Source organism: Hemitrygon akajei, chromosome 3, assembly GCF_048418815.1.
Source record: "Hemitrygon akajei chromosome 3, sHemAka1.3, whole genome shotgun sequence".
Classification (NCBI taxonomy): Eukaryota; Metazoa; Chordata; class Chondrichthyes; order Myliobatiformes; family Dasyatidae; genus Hemitrygon; species Hemitrygon akajei.
In genome coordinates this window covers 25,383,175-25,397,729 of record NC_133126.1, presented here as the reverse complement: position 1 = coordinate 25,397,729, position 14,555 = coordinate 25,383,175, and positions in this window count along the sequence as shown.

The following is a 14,555-nucleotide window of genomic DNA, read 5'->3' as shown; positions in this document are numbered from 1 at the left end:
ACCGGCTTGTGTCTCCGGACGGATCTTCTCGGCTAAAGGCTTGAGCCGGTTGTTCATGATGCGGGTGAGGATCTTTCCTTCTGTTGCTAACAGGGAAATTCCACGATAGTTTCCGCATTCGGATCGATTGCCTTTCCTTTTGTAGATGGTAATGATTGCTGAGTTTCTAAAGTCTGCTGGTAAGTGTTCATTTATCCAGATCTTGATAAGAAGTTGATGCAGTTGGTAATGAAGACCTTGGCTGGTATTCCATTGAGTCCAGCGGCTTTGTTGTTTTTCAAGGTTTTGATGGCTTCCTTGACTTCTTCAAGTGTTGGTATTTTGCTTAGGGAGTCGTCAATGGGCTATTTTGGAATGTTGTTAATCACATTTCTGTCAAATGAGATGGTTTGGTTTAGAAGATCTTCAAAGTGCTCCCTCCATCTAGAGTTGATGTCAGCATTGCTCTTCAGGATGGTTGAACCATCTTTGCTTTTGAGAGGGGCTTGACCGTGAGTGGGCGGGCCAAAAATAGCTTTAGTTGCGTTGAAAAAGCCTCGAGAGTCATTGGCATCTGCTAGTTGTTGGATTTCCTGAGCTTTCTTCCTCCACCATTGGTTTTTCAGGTTTCGGGTGCTCTTCTGGACTGCAGCCTTGCATTCCTGAAAGCGTTTCCTTTTGGTAGCCAATTGTTGGTCATTTTGTAAAGTGATGAAAGCTTTTCTCTTTTCGTCAATGAATTGTTGGGAGTAGTTTGTCATTATCATCGAGCCAATCCTGATGTTTTCTCGTCTTGAACCCAATTGTTTCTTTGCAGGTGGTGATGATAGCATTCTTCAATTGATTCCAGTGTTCTTCTACACATGGTGGGATTTGTTGAGGCAGTTGTTCTCGAAGATTTTGTTGGAACTTCTGTACATGGTTGATGTCTTGAAAGATGTCAACATTGAATCTCTTAAAAGTGTTCTGATTTTGGTGTTTCTTTTTGGGCCGAATCTTCATTCTAATGTGGACGAGATGAGTCGATGGTCTGTCCAGCACTCGTCAGCACCAGTAACAGCTCTTGTTATCAGTACATCTTGTTGGTCCCGAGATTGTACGATGATGTAGTCGATGAGGTGCCAGTGTTTGGAGTGTGGATGCTGCCAGGAGACTTTGTGCCTGTTTTTTTGGAGAAACAGGGTGTTTGTAATCACCAGGTTGTGTTCAGCACATTTGGTGAGGAGGAGTGTTCCATTGGCGTTGACCTTGCCAACTCCTTCCTTGCTTATTATTCCAGTTCAGAGCCTATTATCTTTCCTGACTCTGGCATTGAAATCTCCCAAGAGAATGATCTTGTCATTGCTGGGAACAGAGGAAAGGACGTGGTCAATTTGGGAGTAGAAGTTCATCTTTACTTCATCTTCAGTGTCCAGAGTTAGAGCATAGGCGCTGATGATGGTAGCGTGTTGGTTCTTGACGAGCTGGATTCGCAGAGTCCTGAGACGTCCATTGATTCCCAGTGGTTGCTCTGTCAGCTTCTTAAGTAGGCTGTTTTGGATGGCAAAACCTACTCCATGGATCCTCGGTTGTTCAGGATCAAGTCCTTTCCAGAAAAAGGTGTATTGACCTTGCCCTTCCTTTAGTTGCCCTTCTCCAGCTCTGCAGGTCTCACACAGAGCAACAATGTCAAAGTTGAAATTTTGGAGTTCCCGGGCAACAAAGGCTGTTCTCCTCTCTGATCGGTCTGAGTTTGGGTTATCCATCAGAGTTCGTATATTCCAGGTTCCAAATTTCATAGTTTCACTTCTCGGTGTTTTTCGACCGCATAATGGTGATCCCTCTGGACACGGCTTTCCAGACAGGATGGGGTGAAGCAGACTATTTTTACGGCACCTTTTCTAGCCCCTTCCCAGTTCAGGGTGAGCAGATGGATCCTAAATAGGGCTGCTCGCCGTGAATACTGCTGCCGAACAACTTATCTGCTTCTGTCCAAAAGTTGAGCGACTGAATCAAGTATTCACTGCTTTCGTGCTGGTTCTTGACTAGGAACTTCCAGCTATCACATTGCCTGCTCCCATCACCCTCCCCCGATCGCCGAAAGACTTGAAGATGGGCCCACAGAGCGAAGACACCTGTGCGTGTGTTTGTTTAACGTGTACTTGATGTTTCACTCCAAGAAGCACACAATACTTCACAAATCAACCAACTGATTCCAATGGCATGGAAACCACGACGATTGGAGCTGATGGATTTATTGCAGCCTTCATCCGCCTTCACAACCGTTGAGTTTGAAGTAACTTTGTCCGCTTGTTCCACCGTTGAGGTCTTGGTTGGATTGTTCTTTGTCAGGGACTTCACCCTTGACCTTACCGCCATGGGTGACCCAACCAGGAGCATGGCTCCAGACGGCATCACTTGGGATCTCAGGACCATTCAAGCTCCTCCACTGCGACAAGGTGACAATCCACGGAGAAGGCCAAGACCCTACATCTCTTGTGGCAGCCTCATTCCAGAATTTCTGGTAAAAAGATCAAAAACAAGCACACAATAAAGATGTGATGGCTTCAGTAGAAAAGAAGCTGCACTCCAAATGAAACTGCCTCATTCTCTTTGTCCATAGTAGTTTTAAATTCAAATCAAAAGAATTTATAAGGAAATTAGAAGGGATAGATTTGTAACAGGCCACATAGATATGTACCTTTTTATAAATTTCAAGTTTAGTGTCATGGCGTACATTCCCTGGATATAAATGCCATGAAAATTTGATTTTTGCAACAGCAGCACACTACATTGTAAACATAGCAATGTAAATGATATAAACACCAGAGATTCTACAGATACTGGAAATCCAGAGTAAAATGTACAAAATGCTGAAGGAACTCAACAGGTCAGGCAGCATCTAAAGAGGAAAATAAGCAGTTGATGTCACGGGCATAGACCTTTCATCAGAACTGGAATGAAAAAGGGAATATGCCAAAACAAGAAGGGGGGGGGGAGGGGACGGAGTACAAGATGGCAGGTGATAGGCGAAGCCAGGTGAGGGAGAAGGTAGATGGGTGGGGGGGGGGGGAAGGAAATAAGAAGCTGGGATGTGATTGATGGAAAAGCTGAAGGGCTGAAGAAGAAGGAATCTGATAGGAGAGGAGAGTGGACCATGGGAGAAAGGGAAGGGGGAGGGGCACCAGACAGAGGTGATGGGCAGGTGAGGAGAAGAGAAGGGGTGAGAGTGGAACCAAGACGGGAAATGGAAAAGAAAGGAGGAGAGGGAGGAGAAATTACTGGAAGTTAGGGAAATCTGAATCAGAATCAGGTTTAATATCGCCAGCATATGTCGTGAAATGTGTTAAATTTGTGGCAATAGTACAATGCAGTACAAGATAATATTTATAAAAACCGTGAATTACAGTAAGTATATATATTTATACATATATATAATAGCTAAATTAATTAAGTAGTGTAAAAACAGTATTTTTTAAAAGTAGTGAGGTAGTGTTCAAGGGTTCAATGTCCATTGAGAAATCTGATGGCAGAGGGGAAGAAGCTGTTCCTGAGTCATTGAGTGTGGATCTTCAGGCTTCTGTACCTCCTACCTGATGGTAGCAATGAGAAGAGGGCATGTCCTGGGTGGTGGGGGTCCTTAATGATGGACACTGCCTTTTTGAGGCACTGCCTCTTGAAGATGACTTGGATTTGATGGAGGTTAGTGCCCATCATAGAGCTGACTGAGTTTACAACTCTCTGCTGTTTTCTTCCATCCTCTACTTCCCATACCAGACAATGATGCAGCCAGTCAGAATGCTCTCCACAGTAGATCTGCAGAAGTTTTCGAGTGTTTTAGATGCAAATCCAATCTCCTCAGACTCCTAATGAAATAGAGCCGTGGTCTTGCCTTCTTTATTCTGTAGTTGCATTGATATGTTGGAGCCAGGTTAGATCCTCAGAGATCTTGACAGCCAGGAAATTGCTCCCTTCTCCACTTCAGATCCCTCTTTGAGGACTGGTATGTGTTCCCTCGTCTTACCCTTTCTGAAGTCCACATCAGCTGTTTAGTCTTACTAACGTCGAGTGCAAGGTTGTTGCTGCGACACTACTCAACTAGTTGGTATATCTCATTCCTGTATGCCCTCTCATCACCATCTGAAATTCTGCCAACGACGGGATATCATCAGTAAATTTATAGATGGCATTTGGGCTGTGCCTAGCCACACAATCATGGGGTTCATTCTGTCAGGTTTGAGGCTACCCAGACAGAATTATACATAACCTACAAAAAATAAGGCGTAAGAACATAAGAGGAAGTTGAGGGAAATATATTCTGAGTTAGAACGAGAGTTTTTCATGTCTGTACAATTACCCGATGTCAGTGGGGAAGAAGCTGTTGTTGAACCTTGAGGTGTGCATCTTCAGGCTCCTGTGTTTCAGGTGTCTGACAGCAGCAATAAGAGGGCATGGTCCATTAGGTTGGGGTCCTTGGTGACCGATGTTGCCTTCCTGGGACATTGCCTCTTACCGATGTTCTTGATGGTGTGGAAAGCTGAATCCATGATGGAAATAGCTGGGTCTACAATTCTGTGTGTCCTCTTACATCACTGTCATTGGAGTCCTCATAACCAGGCAAGGATGCAACAAAATTTGACTCCATTTTCGTCAAGTTGGGTCAAGCCATTCTGTAAAGACTTATTGATTGGTAGAAACTAAAGTTCTCTGCCTACTCAGCTGCTGATCGCCTGGGCCCATCTTCCAGTCACCTACCTGTCACTGTGCATGTTGATATATTCATCAGTCACTATGCCTGCTATGATCACCTAACCCATCCTTTATTCTTTCAGAAATGTGTATATATATATATGTACACTAAAAGCAGAATACTGCAATACTACATTTATTCTATCCTGACTTATGGAAGTGAATGCTGGACCATTTCCCCAGCAATGGAAAAGAGACCAGAAGCAGCTGAATTATGGTTCTACAGGAGAATGTTAAAAATATCATGGACCACACACACATCAAATGAAGAAGTTCTCAGAAGAGCCCAAGAAGTTAGATCACTCATACCAACAATAAGAGAAAGACAACTCAGATTCCTAGGTCACATCATGTGGAAAGATGAACTTGAAAATCTCATACTCTCTGGAAAGATTGAGGGGAGCAAACCTAGAGGAAGACCTCGGCTTATGTACATCAAAAACCGAGCCAGGTGGCTACACGTCGAGGAAATGGAAGTCATCCAAAGAACGAGGGATAGATCTGTATGGAAAACCATGGTCACCAACATCCGCATCAGATATGGACCTAGACAGACAGACAGACTGTACGTTTAAGTTCACTTTTATACACAGAGGCATATCAAATGCATTTGTTAGTTTAATCATACACAAAATATGCTGCAAATTCTCAACAGGTCAAGTTGAAACATTAATTCTTTCTTCACAGCTCCTGCCTGACTACTGTATCTGCAGTTTTTCTGGTAAATTGTAAATTGGTTTATTATTGTCACATATTGCAAAATATAGGCTAGTGATCCTGACATCAGTAACAGGTAAGTTATTGGAAAATATGCTAAGGGACGGGATATGTAAGTATTGTGACAGACAGAGACTGATTAGGGATCGACAACATGGCTTTGTGCATGTTAGGTCGTGTCTAATCAATCTGATAGAGTTTTTCAAGGAGTTGCCAAGAAAGTCAATGAAGGCAAAGCAGTGGATTTTGTCAATACTGCATGGACTTTAGCATGTGTTTTGACAAGGTCCAGCAAGGGTGGTTGGTCAAGAAGGTTCAGTCACTTGGCATTCAAAGTTCAAAGTAATTTATTACAAAGTACATATATGCCACTATATACAACTCTGAGATTCATTTTCAAAGTTCAAAGGACATTCTATTATCAAAGTATGTATGCATTATTCAAGCTTGGGATTTGTCTCCTTACAGGCAGCCACAAAACAAGAAACCAAGAACACATAAAAAATGACAAATGCCCAATGTGCAGAGAGAGAAAAAGGAAGAAAAACAAATCATGCAAGTAACAAAAGCAAACAATTGGCATTCAGAATGAAAGTGAGTCCCCAGACATGAAGCCCCGAGTAAGCCCTCAGCCCAGCCTCAGTTCAGCACACAGAGGAGTAAACATCATGGAGCCCACAGACACAGAGCCCGGAGCAGCTGGAGCAAGCCCACAGCCTCAGCTTCAGTGCAGCGAAGAGCAGAGTAAAGATTGCAAAGCAGTGAGCAGAACAGGTCCGACCCCCACCTCTGGTCTCGACACTGTCCCTTTACAATCTATTGTGTTGTTCCTCACTCTTGGACCCATGGTCTGGACCTCTCCACCACGTTTCGGCCCATACTCAGCATTTCCAAATTGGCCCAGCACTTAGATCAATCAAACCTTGCTCTTGGCTTAGATGGACGAGCCCAAACCTGCCTCTCCTCCTTTCTCTGATTCGCACACCCCTAACTCCGTCCTGAACGTGCCTCTACCTTGCTCCGACTCCGTTTCACACCCACGCACTTTGACCCTTGACTCAGCCTTGCCTTCGCATTCCTCTTCAATGTTCACGGTGATCATTTACCAGAATTTTTTTTTTACAGAAGAAGTGTTATTAATCAAGTATATAGTTGTATTTCTGGCTTTGGGAACCGCCAGAATGTTGTTGCCTGCCTTTAGCAGTGCCATCTTAAACCTGAACTGAATAAATCTGTAACAGAATCAATGAAGGACCGCATCAACTTGAGCCTTCAGCCAGCGTGCAAAAGACAACAAATTGTGCAAATACAAAAAGAAAAAAAAAGCAATAAATATCGAGAACCTGAGATAAAGAGTCCTTGAAAGTGTGTCTATAGATTGTGATTTTGATGATGGGACAGGGGATGCCCCATGAAGCTATCCACTTTGGGTGAAGAGCCTGATGGTTGATGAGTAATAACTGAACCTGGTGGTGTGAGTCTTGAGGCTCCTGTACCTTCTTCCTGATGGCAACAGCAAGGAGACAGAATGTACTGGGTGGTAGGGGTCCCTGATGGGCAACTCTTTTTGATTCTGCATCCCTTATGCACTGATACTCACCCTGCTGGCTGCAATTTTGTCCTACTATCTGCCTGCCCTTCCTGATAGCCTGACTGCACGCTATCTTTGTTTTTTACCATCTGTCCTATCCTGAGTTTTTGCACTCCGATTCCCACTGCCTGCGCCCCCCCCCCCCGGCCAAATTAGTTTAAACCCTCCCCAAAGGCTCTAACAAACCTGCCCATGAGAATATTAGTCCCTCTCAGGTTCAGGTGCAACATTATCACTTTTGAACAGGTCATACCTCCCCCAGAAGAGATCCCAATGATCTAAGAACCTAAAGCCCTGCCCCTGCACCAGCTTCTCAGCCACGTATTTATCTGCCATATCATCCTGTTTCTACCCTCAGTGGCACATGGCACAGGGAGCAGTCCAGAAATTACTACCCAGGAGGTCCTGCTTCTCAGCTTTCTGTCTAGCTCTAGCTCTCTTCAGGACCTCTTTGTTTTTTCTTTCTATGTCATTGGTACCAATATGTACCAAGACATCTAGCTGCTTTCCCTCCTCCTCCAAAATGCTGTGGACACAATCCAAGATGTCCCTGACCCTGGCACCTGGGAGGCAACAGACCATCCAGGTGTCCCAATCACATCCACAGAATCTCCTGTCTGTTGCCCGATTATTGAGTCCCCTATCACTACCACTCCCCTCTTCTCCCTCTTTCCCTTCTGCACCACAGACCTTTGCTCAGTGCCAGTAACCTGGTCCCCATGGCATTCTCCTGGGAGGGAATCCCTCCACAACAATATCCAAAACGGTATACTTATTATTGAGGGGAATGGGCACAGGTGTGCCTATGCACATTTCCATTTCTCCTGACAGTTACCCAGCTACTCTTCTCCTGTAACTTAGGGGTGACAACTCCCTGTAACTCTGATCAATTATCTCCTCACTCTCCCGCACAAACTGAAGGTCATCCAGTTGCTGCTCCAGATCCCTAACACGGTCTTCAAGGAACTGCAGCTGAATGCACTTTACACAGATGTAGTTCCCTGAGAGAGTCTGGGTCTCCAAGGACTCCAACATCCAGCATGAAGAACACACAACAGCCATTTACTACACTAGGTACAGTAAGAGAAAAAAAGGGAAACTTAACAGAAACTTACCCAGAGCTAACGCCTCTTTCAAGCCAAAGCTCCTTTGACCCAAAGCTTGACACTCCTACTCTCACCACTGGCCTATTCCCAACAATGTACTCCACTCCTGCCACTGGAATGAGCCTGAAAGCCCGTGAAGCTGTTCTTTTAAATGAGCGTCGCCAACCTGTGTGAAACCATGTTGCTGTGCTCCGCTCCCACTGCTGATTGGGCCCCCAGAAGCCTCAGATCATCCAATGAGGACTGGCTCATGGACTTCTGGTTTCCTTGTCCTGAAGTCAATTATCAGCTCCTTGATTATGCTGACATTGAGTAAGAGGGTGTTTGCATGGCACCACTCAATCAGGTTTTCAATCTCCCCCCATGTACTGATTCATCACGACCTTTGATTCAGCATACAACTGTGGTTTCGTCAACAAACTTGAATACGGCATTGGAGCTGTGTTTAGCCACATGGTCAGAAGTGTAAAGTGAGTAGAGCAGCAGGCTAAGCACACAGCCTTGTGCTGCACCTGTGTTGATGGAGATTGTGGTGAAAATATTTTACAGCAAGGTTCTGCTAAGTTGCCTTTGTTCTGTAAAGTTACTTAGAACACTTCAGCACAGTTGTGGCCTGTCGGCCTATGATGTTATACTGATCTTTAACCTGCCCTAAGATCAATCTAACCTTTCCCTTCTACATAGCCAAAAACATGAGATTTTGTAGATGCTGGAAATCTCTGGCTTCCTCCCCCTTCATTTTCAGTCGTGATGAAGTGTTCTGGGTTAAAGCATCGACTGTTTATTCCTCTCCATAGATGTGTAATGCGCTGTAAGATTTCACTGCTAATGTAATGGCCATTCTGTACTGTTCAACCGCTAAGGTAATGGTTTCTCTGTAGCATCAATGTTTGGGTTATGACTAGAGATAACGGGGCCTTTGGAATGTATGTTAGTCAATGAGTGGGATGTTGCTCTTTCTTGTGGGTCTGGGAGCAGGGATTTCATGGTCTTTTGTCAGCAAAAGATGAAGAGAGAAGACGCGTGTGGAGAGAGCTGGTAAACCACTGGACGGAGTGGACGGGGAGTGAGGGTCCAAAGGTCAGCGAAGCTTGGAGGAGGTCAATGGTGGATGAATGGCCTTATCAGTGAACTCCAACAAGCACATTTGACTTTTTCCTTAAACTGGGCCCTTTTGCTTTTTATTTTCTTTACTAACCCTATACTCAGATTAAGATTTATAAAGTTCAATCATTTAATTGCATATGGTGTACTGTCTGATATTTTGTGGTTCGGATTTATAACAGGCAACACATCACGCAGCATCCACACAAACGAGATTTCTCAGTTTGGCAGGGCCAGAGGCTGTCTTCCCCTAGACGAACACGCGCTGGCCGAGCCTGAGGTTTACAGATATTTGACCTACTGAGTTCCTCCAACATTTTGTCTGTGTTACTTCCTCTGAGATAACCCTCCATTTTTCTTTCATCCACGTGCCCATCTAAGAGTGTCTTAAATGTCTCTAATGTATATGCCTCTCGTACCACGATGCTTACACCTACAGTCTCTGTGTAAAAAAACCTACCTCTGACATTCTTCCTACACTTTCCTCCAATCTCCTTAAAGTTATGCCCCCTTGTATTAACCATTTCTGCCCTGGGATCAAGGCCTTTAGCAATCCACTTTACCTACGCCTGTTATCATCTGGTACACTTCTATCAAGTTACCTCTTATCCTCTTTTTCTCCAAAGAGAAAAGCCCTAGATTGCTCAACTCATCCTCATAAGACATACTCTCTAATCCAGGCAGCATGCTGGTAAATCTCCTCTGCACCCTCTCTAAAGCTTCCATATCCTTCTTATAATGCAACAATCAGAACTGAACTTCAAATTCCAAGTGTGGTCCAACCAGAGTTTTATAGAGTGCAGCATTACCTTGTAGTTCTTGACTAATGAAGACCAATACAAGATGCACCTCCTTAATAACCCTATAAATTGTACAGCAACTTTGAGGGATCTATGGACACGAACCCCAAGATCCCTCTCCAATCCAGGCGGCAGGATCCCCCTCAGAACTAAATTCATCTGCCTTTGGGATCAGCCTTCTTGCTCTCTATATTGCTGTACGATCCACTCTCCATTTACCACACAGAAGCTTCATTCGGCATTCACTTTAGATAGAAAAGTTGGAAACTCATTCTTTTATGTTTGTGCAAAGTCCTGTTTGAACCAACAGAATGTGTAGTCAGGACTGTGGCTGCACCCTGGGGCACCTTGTTTCTCTGCAGTGCCCACCCTGCCTTGAGTAATGGTTTCCACAACCCGGACTGTTTGCATTGACATTGTTTCTGTACAGTGTGGACTCTTATTTGCATTGACTTTGTGCCTGTAAATTGCCTAGTTTATGCATGAATTATTTTCCTGTACGGCTTGGAGTATGCTTGTATTGACCATGTTTCTGCTGCCTAGATTGTACAGATTATTCACCTTGTTTCTGTGTTGCCTGAACTTACTGCATCCCCGTTAAGCCTGGGCATTGTTTGTTCTGTGTGCCTGCTCGGGTCAGACATGGATTGCATTGCTTCTGTTTCTTGGCTTGTTATCAAGGTCGAAGGCTATGGACTACAAAGGACTGAGACAGCATGATGAGAATATTGGCTAAGTAACAGGAAAATGAGCAGAACAGTGATTTTTTTTCTTCTTCTTGGACTGTAAGGAAATGTAGACTGGAGCTCTCCAGACACATACTCAGTTTACTGCTCTTCTTAATCTGATGCTAGAATAAGAAGATGGGGAGGGGGAGAAATACAGGCTGACCCCACTTTCTTATTCTGGCAACACCTGCCATCTTGTCTCTGAAGGATCTTGGCCAGAAACTTCTGTTTATTTCTCTCCATACATGATCCCTGGCCTGCTGAGTTCCTCCAGCACTTTGTGTGTGTTGGACATTTTCTGTTTTCCTTCCTCCTATTGTGCAGAAGGTACAAAACCCCAAAAGCCTATTCCACCAGGACCATTCAACTGGCATTCTGTACAACAAGGTGGACTTTGGACCTCACCATCTATCTTGTTATGATCTTGCATGTTATTGTCTGCCTGAATTGCACTTTCTCTTCAACTCTAACACTTCATTCTGCATTCTGTTCAGAATCAAAATCAGGTTTAATACCACTAGCATATGTTGTGAAATTTGTTGTTTTATGGCAGCAGTACATTGCAATAAAAGCTATAAATTACAGTAAATATATATTTTAAAAATTAAATGAAATAAGTAGTGCAAAAAGAGAGGTGAAAATAAAGAGGTAGTGTTCATGGGTTCTTTCTACACGCAGAGGAGAAGAAGCTGTTCCTGGAATGTTGAGTGTGTATCTTCAGGCTCCTGTACATTCTCCCCAATGAGAAGAGGGCATGTCCTGGGTGAAGGGAGTCTTTAATGATGGATGGTGCCTTCTGTATTGGTACCACCTCAATCCTGTTGTAGTGAAATGATCTGTGTGGATGGGGAGGGGAATGTCCACGTTTTGGACTGAGAGCCTTCATCAGGACTGGTTCAAAGTACAAATTAAATGTATTATCAAAGTACATATATGTCACCATATACATCCCTGAGATTCATTTGCTTGTGGACATACTCAGCAATTCTGTAGAATGATAACCATAACAGAATCAATGAAAGACCACCCAACTAGGATGTTCAACCAGAGTGCAGAAGACAACAAACTGTGCAAATACAATGTTACGAATGTGACGCAACTCTGAGGGGCCGAAGGGTACAAAGTCGCCCCCTCCTTTTTGAGAATCGCAAGATCGCTATTAATTCGGGTCTGAGACCCAGGAAATGAGAGAGAGACATCCAGAATACACAAGGTTTGGAATGTGTCCTGACCTCAGCGAAACGAAACCACTGATAATGGCCATTGTCTCTTGGAGACGGCATTGTGCATTGAGTACTGTACTATTCATTGAAAACCCTCAGGGGACAACCAGAGTGGGCTGGTTGAGGGATTGCATCATCCCAACCTGATTGACATCTGAGACCCCGTGAGTAAGGATAAAAGAGTTTCTGGGGAACAGCCCCTTTAGACGCACCAGGAGAAACGCTAGAGATCCCGTGACAGCGTTTAATAGCGACAGCTGGTGGGGGGCTCGTGTGTGTCCTCCCTTGCCAGGGTGGCGGGCTCACCACGGAAGAACGGTTTAGCTAAAGGAGAGGTCACAATTGAACGGCCACAACAAAAGAGACACCTGACGGATCGAAATCATAAAAGGAAAAGCCGGCAAGTTTTTCTCCCAAAACTCTCTCTCTCTCCAACCATGCAAACCCAGCGGTCCCCAAAGGCTGCAGCCTGCATGAACTGAGTGAACTTTATATTTCCATTGGACAATACATTATCCCCTAGACAACGATAGAGCTTATTTCTTATTGATTATTATTATACCCGCACTTTTAGATTTAGTATTGACGACGTATATTATCTGTATATTTGGATTGATATTATTTTTGTGTATTTTTACTAATAAATACTGTTAAAAATAGTATCATCAGACTTCAACGGACCTCTCTATCTTTGCTGGTAAGTGACCCAGTTACGGGGTTCGTAACAACAAAAAGAGATAATCATAAATAAATAGTCATAGAAAAGTACAGCACAGAAACAGGTCCTTTAATCCATCTAGTCCATGCCAAAACCATTTAAACTGTCTACTCACATTGACCTGCTCCGGAACCATTGCCTGCCATACCACTACCATCCATGTACCTATCCAAACTTCCCTTGAAATCAAGCTTACATGCCCACTTGTGCTGGCAGTTCGTTTCACATTCTCATGATCCTCGGCATGAAGAAAGTCCCCTCATGTTCCCTTTAAACTTTTCACTTTTCACCTCTGGTTGTAGTTGCAACCAAACACAGTGGAAAAAAAACCTGCCTGCATTTACCCTGTCAATATCCCTCATAATTACTGCCCTCTACTGTGCCTATTGTCTTGTTTATTATTTATTGCAATGCCTGCACTGTTTTGTGCACTTTTGTGCACAGTCCTGGGTAGGTCTGTAGTCTAGTGTAGTTTTTTTGTGTTTTACGTAGTTCAGTGTAGTTTTTGTATTGTTCATGTAGCACCGTGGTCCTGAAAAACGTTGTGTCGTTTTTACTGTGTAGTTTACCAGCAGTTATGGTTGAAATGACAATAAAAAGTGACTTGACTTGAATTTTGTATACCTCTATCAAATCTCCTCTCAGTCTTCTATGTTCTAAGGAATATACGGTGATTTAGATGCATATCATATTTTTTTTTACTGAGTTAAGTATTGTATGTAATTAGTTTTGCTACAGCAAGTGTATGGGACATTGGAAAAAAAAGTTGAATTTCCCCATGGGGATGAATAAAGTATCTATCTATCTAAAGTCCTAATCTGTTCAATCTTTCCTTATAACTCAGGTCCTTAAGATTTTTTCTTTGTACTCTTTCAACCTTGTTGACATCATTCCTGCAGGTATGAATAAAACTGCACACAATACTCCAGATTAGGCCTTACAAACATCTTATACAACTTCAGCATAATATCCCAATTCCTGTACTCAATTATTTGAATTATGAAGACCAATGTGCCTAAAGCATTCTTTACGACCCTATATACCTGTTCTACCACATTCCTCAGTGCCCTACAGTTCACTGTGTAAGACTTACCTTGGTTGGTCCTACCGAAGTGCAAAGCCTCACACTTGTCTGCATTGAATTCCATCTGCAATTTTTCAGTCTATTTTTCCAGCTGATCCAGATTCCTCTGCAAGCTATGATAGCCTTCCTCACTCTCCACTGTACAGCCAATCTTGTTGTCATCTGCAAATTTGCTGATCTAGTTAGCCACATTATCATCTAGATCGTCGATAAAGATGACAACAAAAATAGACCCAGCACCGATTCTTGTGACACTCCACCAGCCACAGGCCTCCTACTAACATCTACCAACAGTCAGCTACTTATACTCTCTGGCTTCTCCCACAAAGCCAATGTCTAATCTAATTTACTACCTCATCTTGAATGCTGAGCAACTGAACCTTCAGTCACAATAATAAATAAATATTATTGTCACATGTACATTGGTACATGTGACAATAATAAACCAATTTATCTATTGTCACTGTTTTATTTAAGCCTGTAGGCTGTCTATCCCTTCATGGCTGTGATGCTATTGCAAGCAATCAACTTGGCACTTGCTTTGATAGACACAACACTCCCCTCCATCAAAGCCATTTTCAAGAAGCAGTGATCAAGTCAGGGGCATCCATTGTTAAGGACCTTGTGACCCAGAACATGCCCTCTTCTCGTTTCTGTCATCAGGGAGAAAGTACAGGAGGCTGAAGACACACTCAACCTTTCAGAAACAGCTTCTTCCCCTCTGCCACCAGACTTCTGAACTGTCCATGAACACTACCTCACTTTTTGCACTACTTT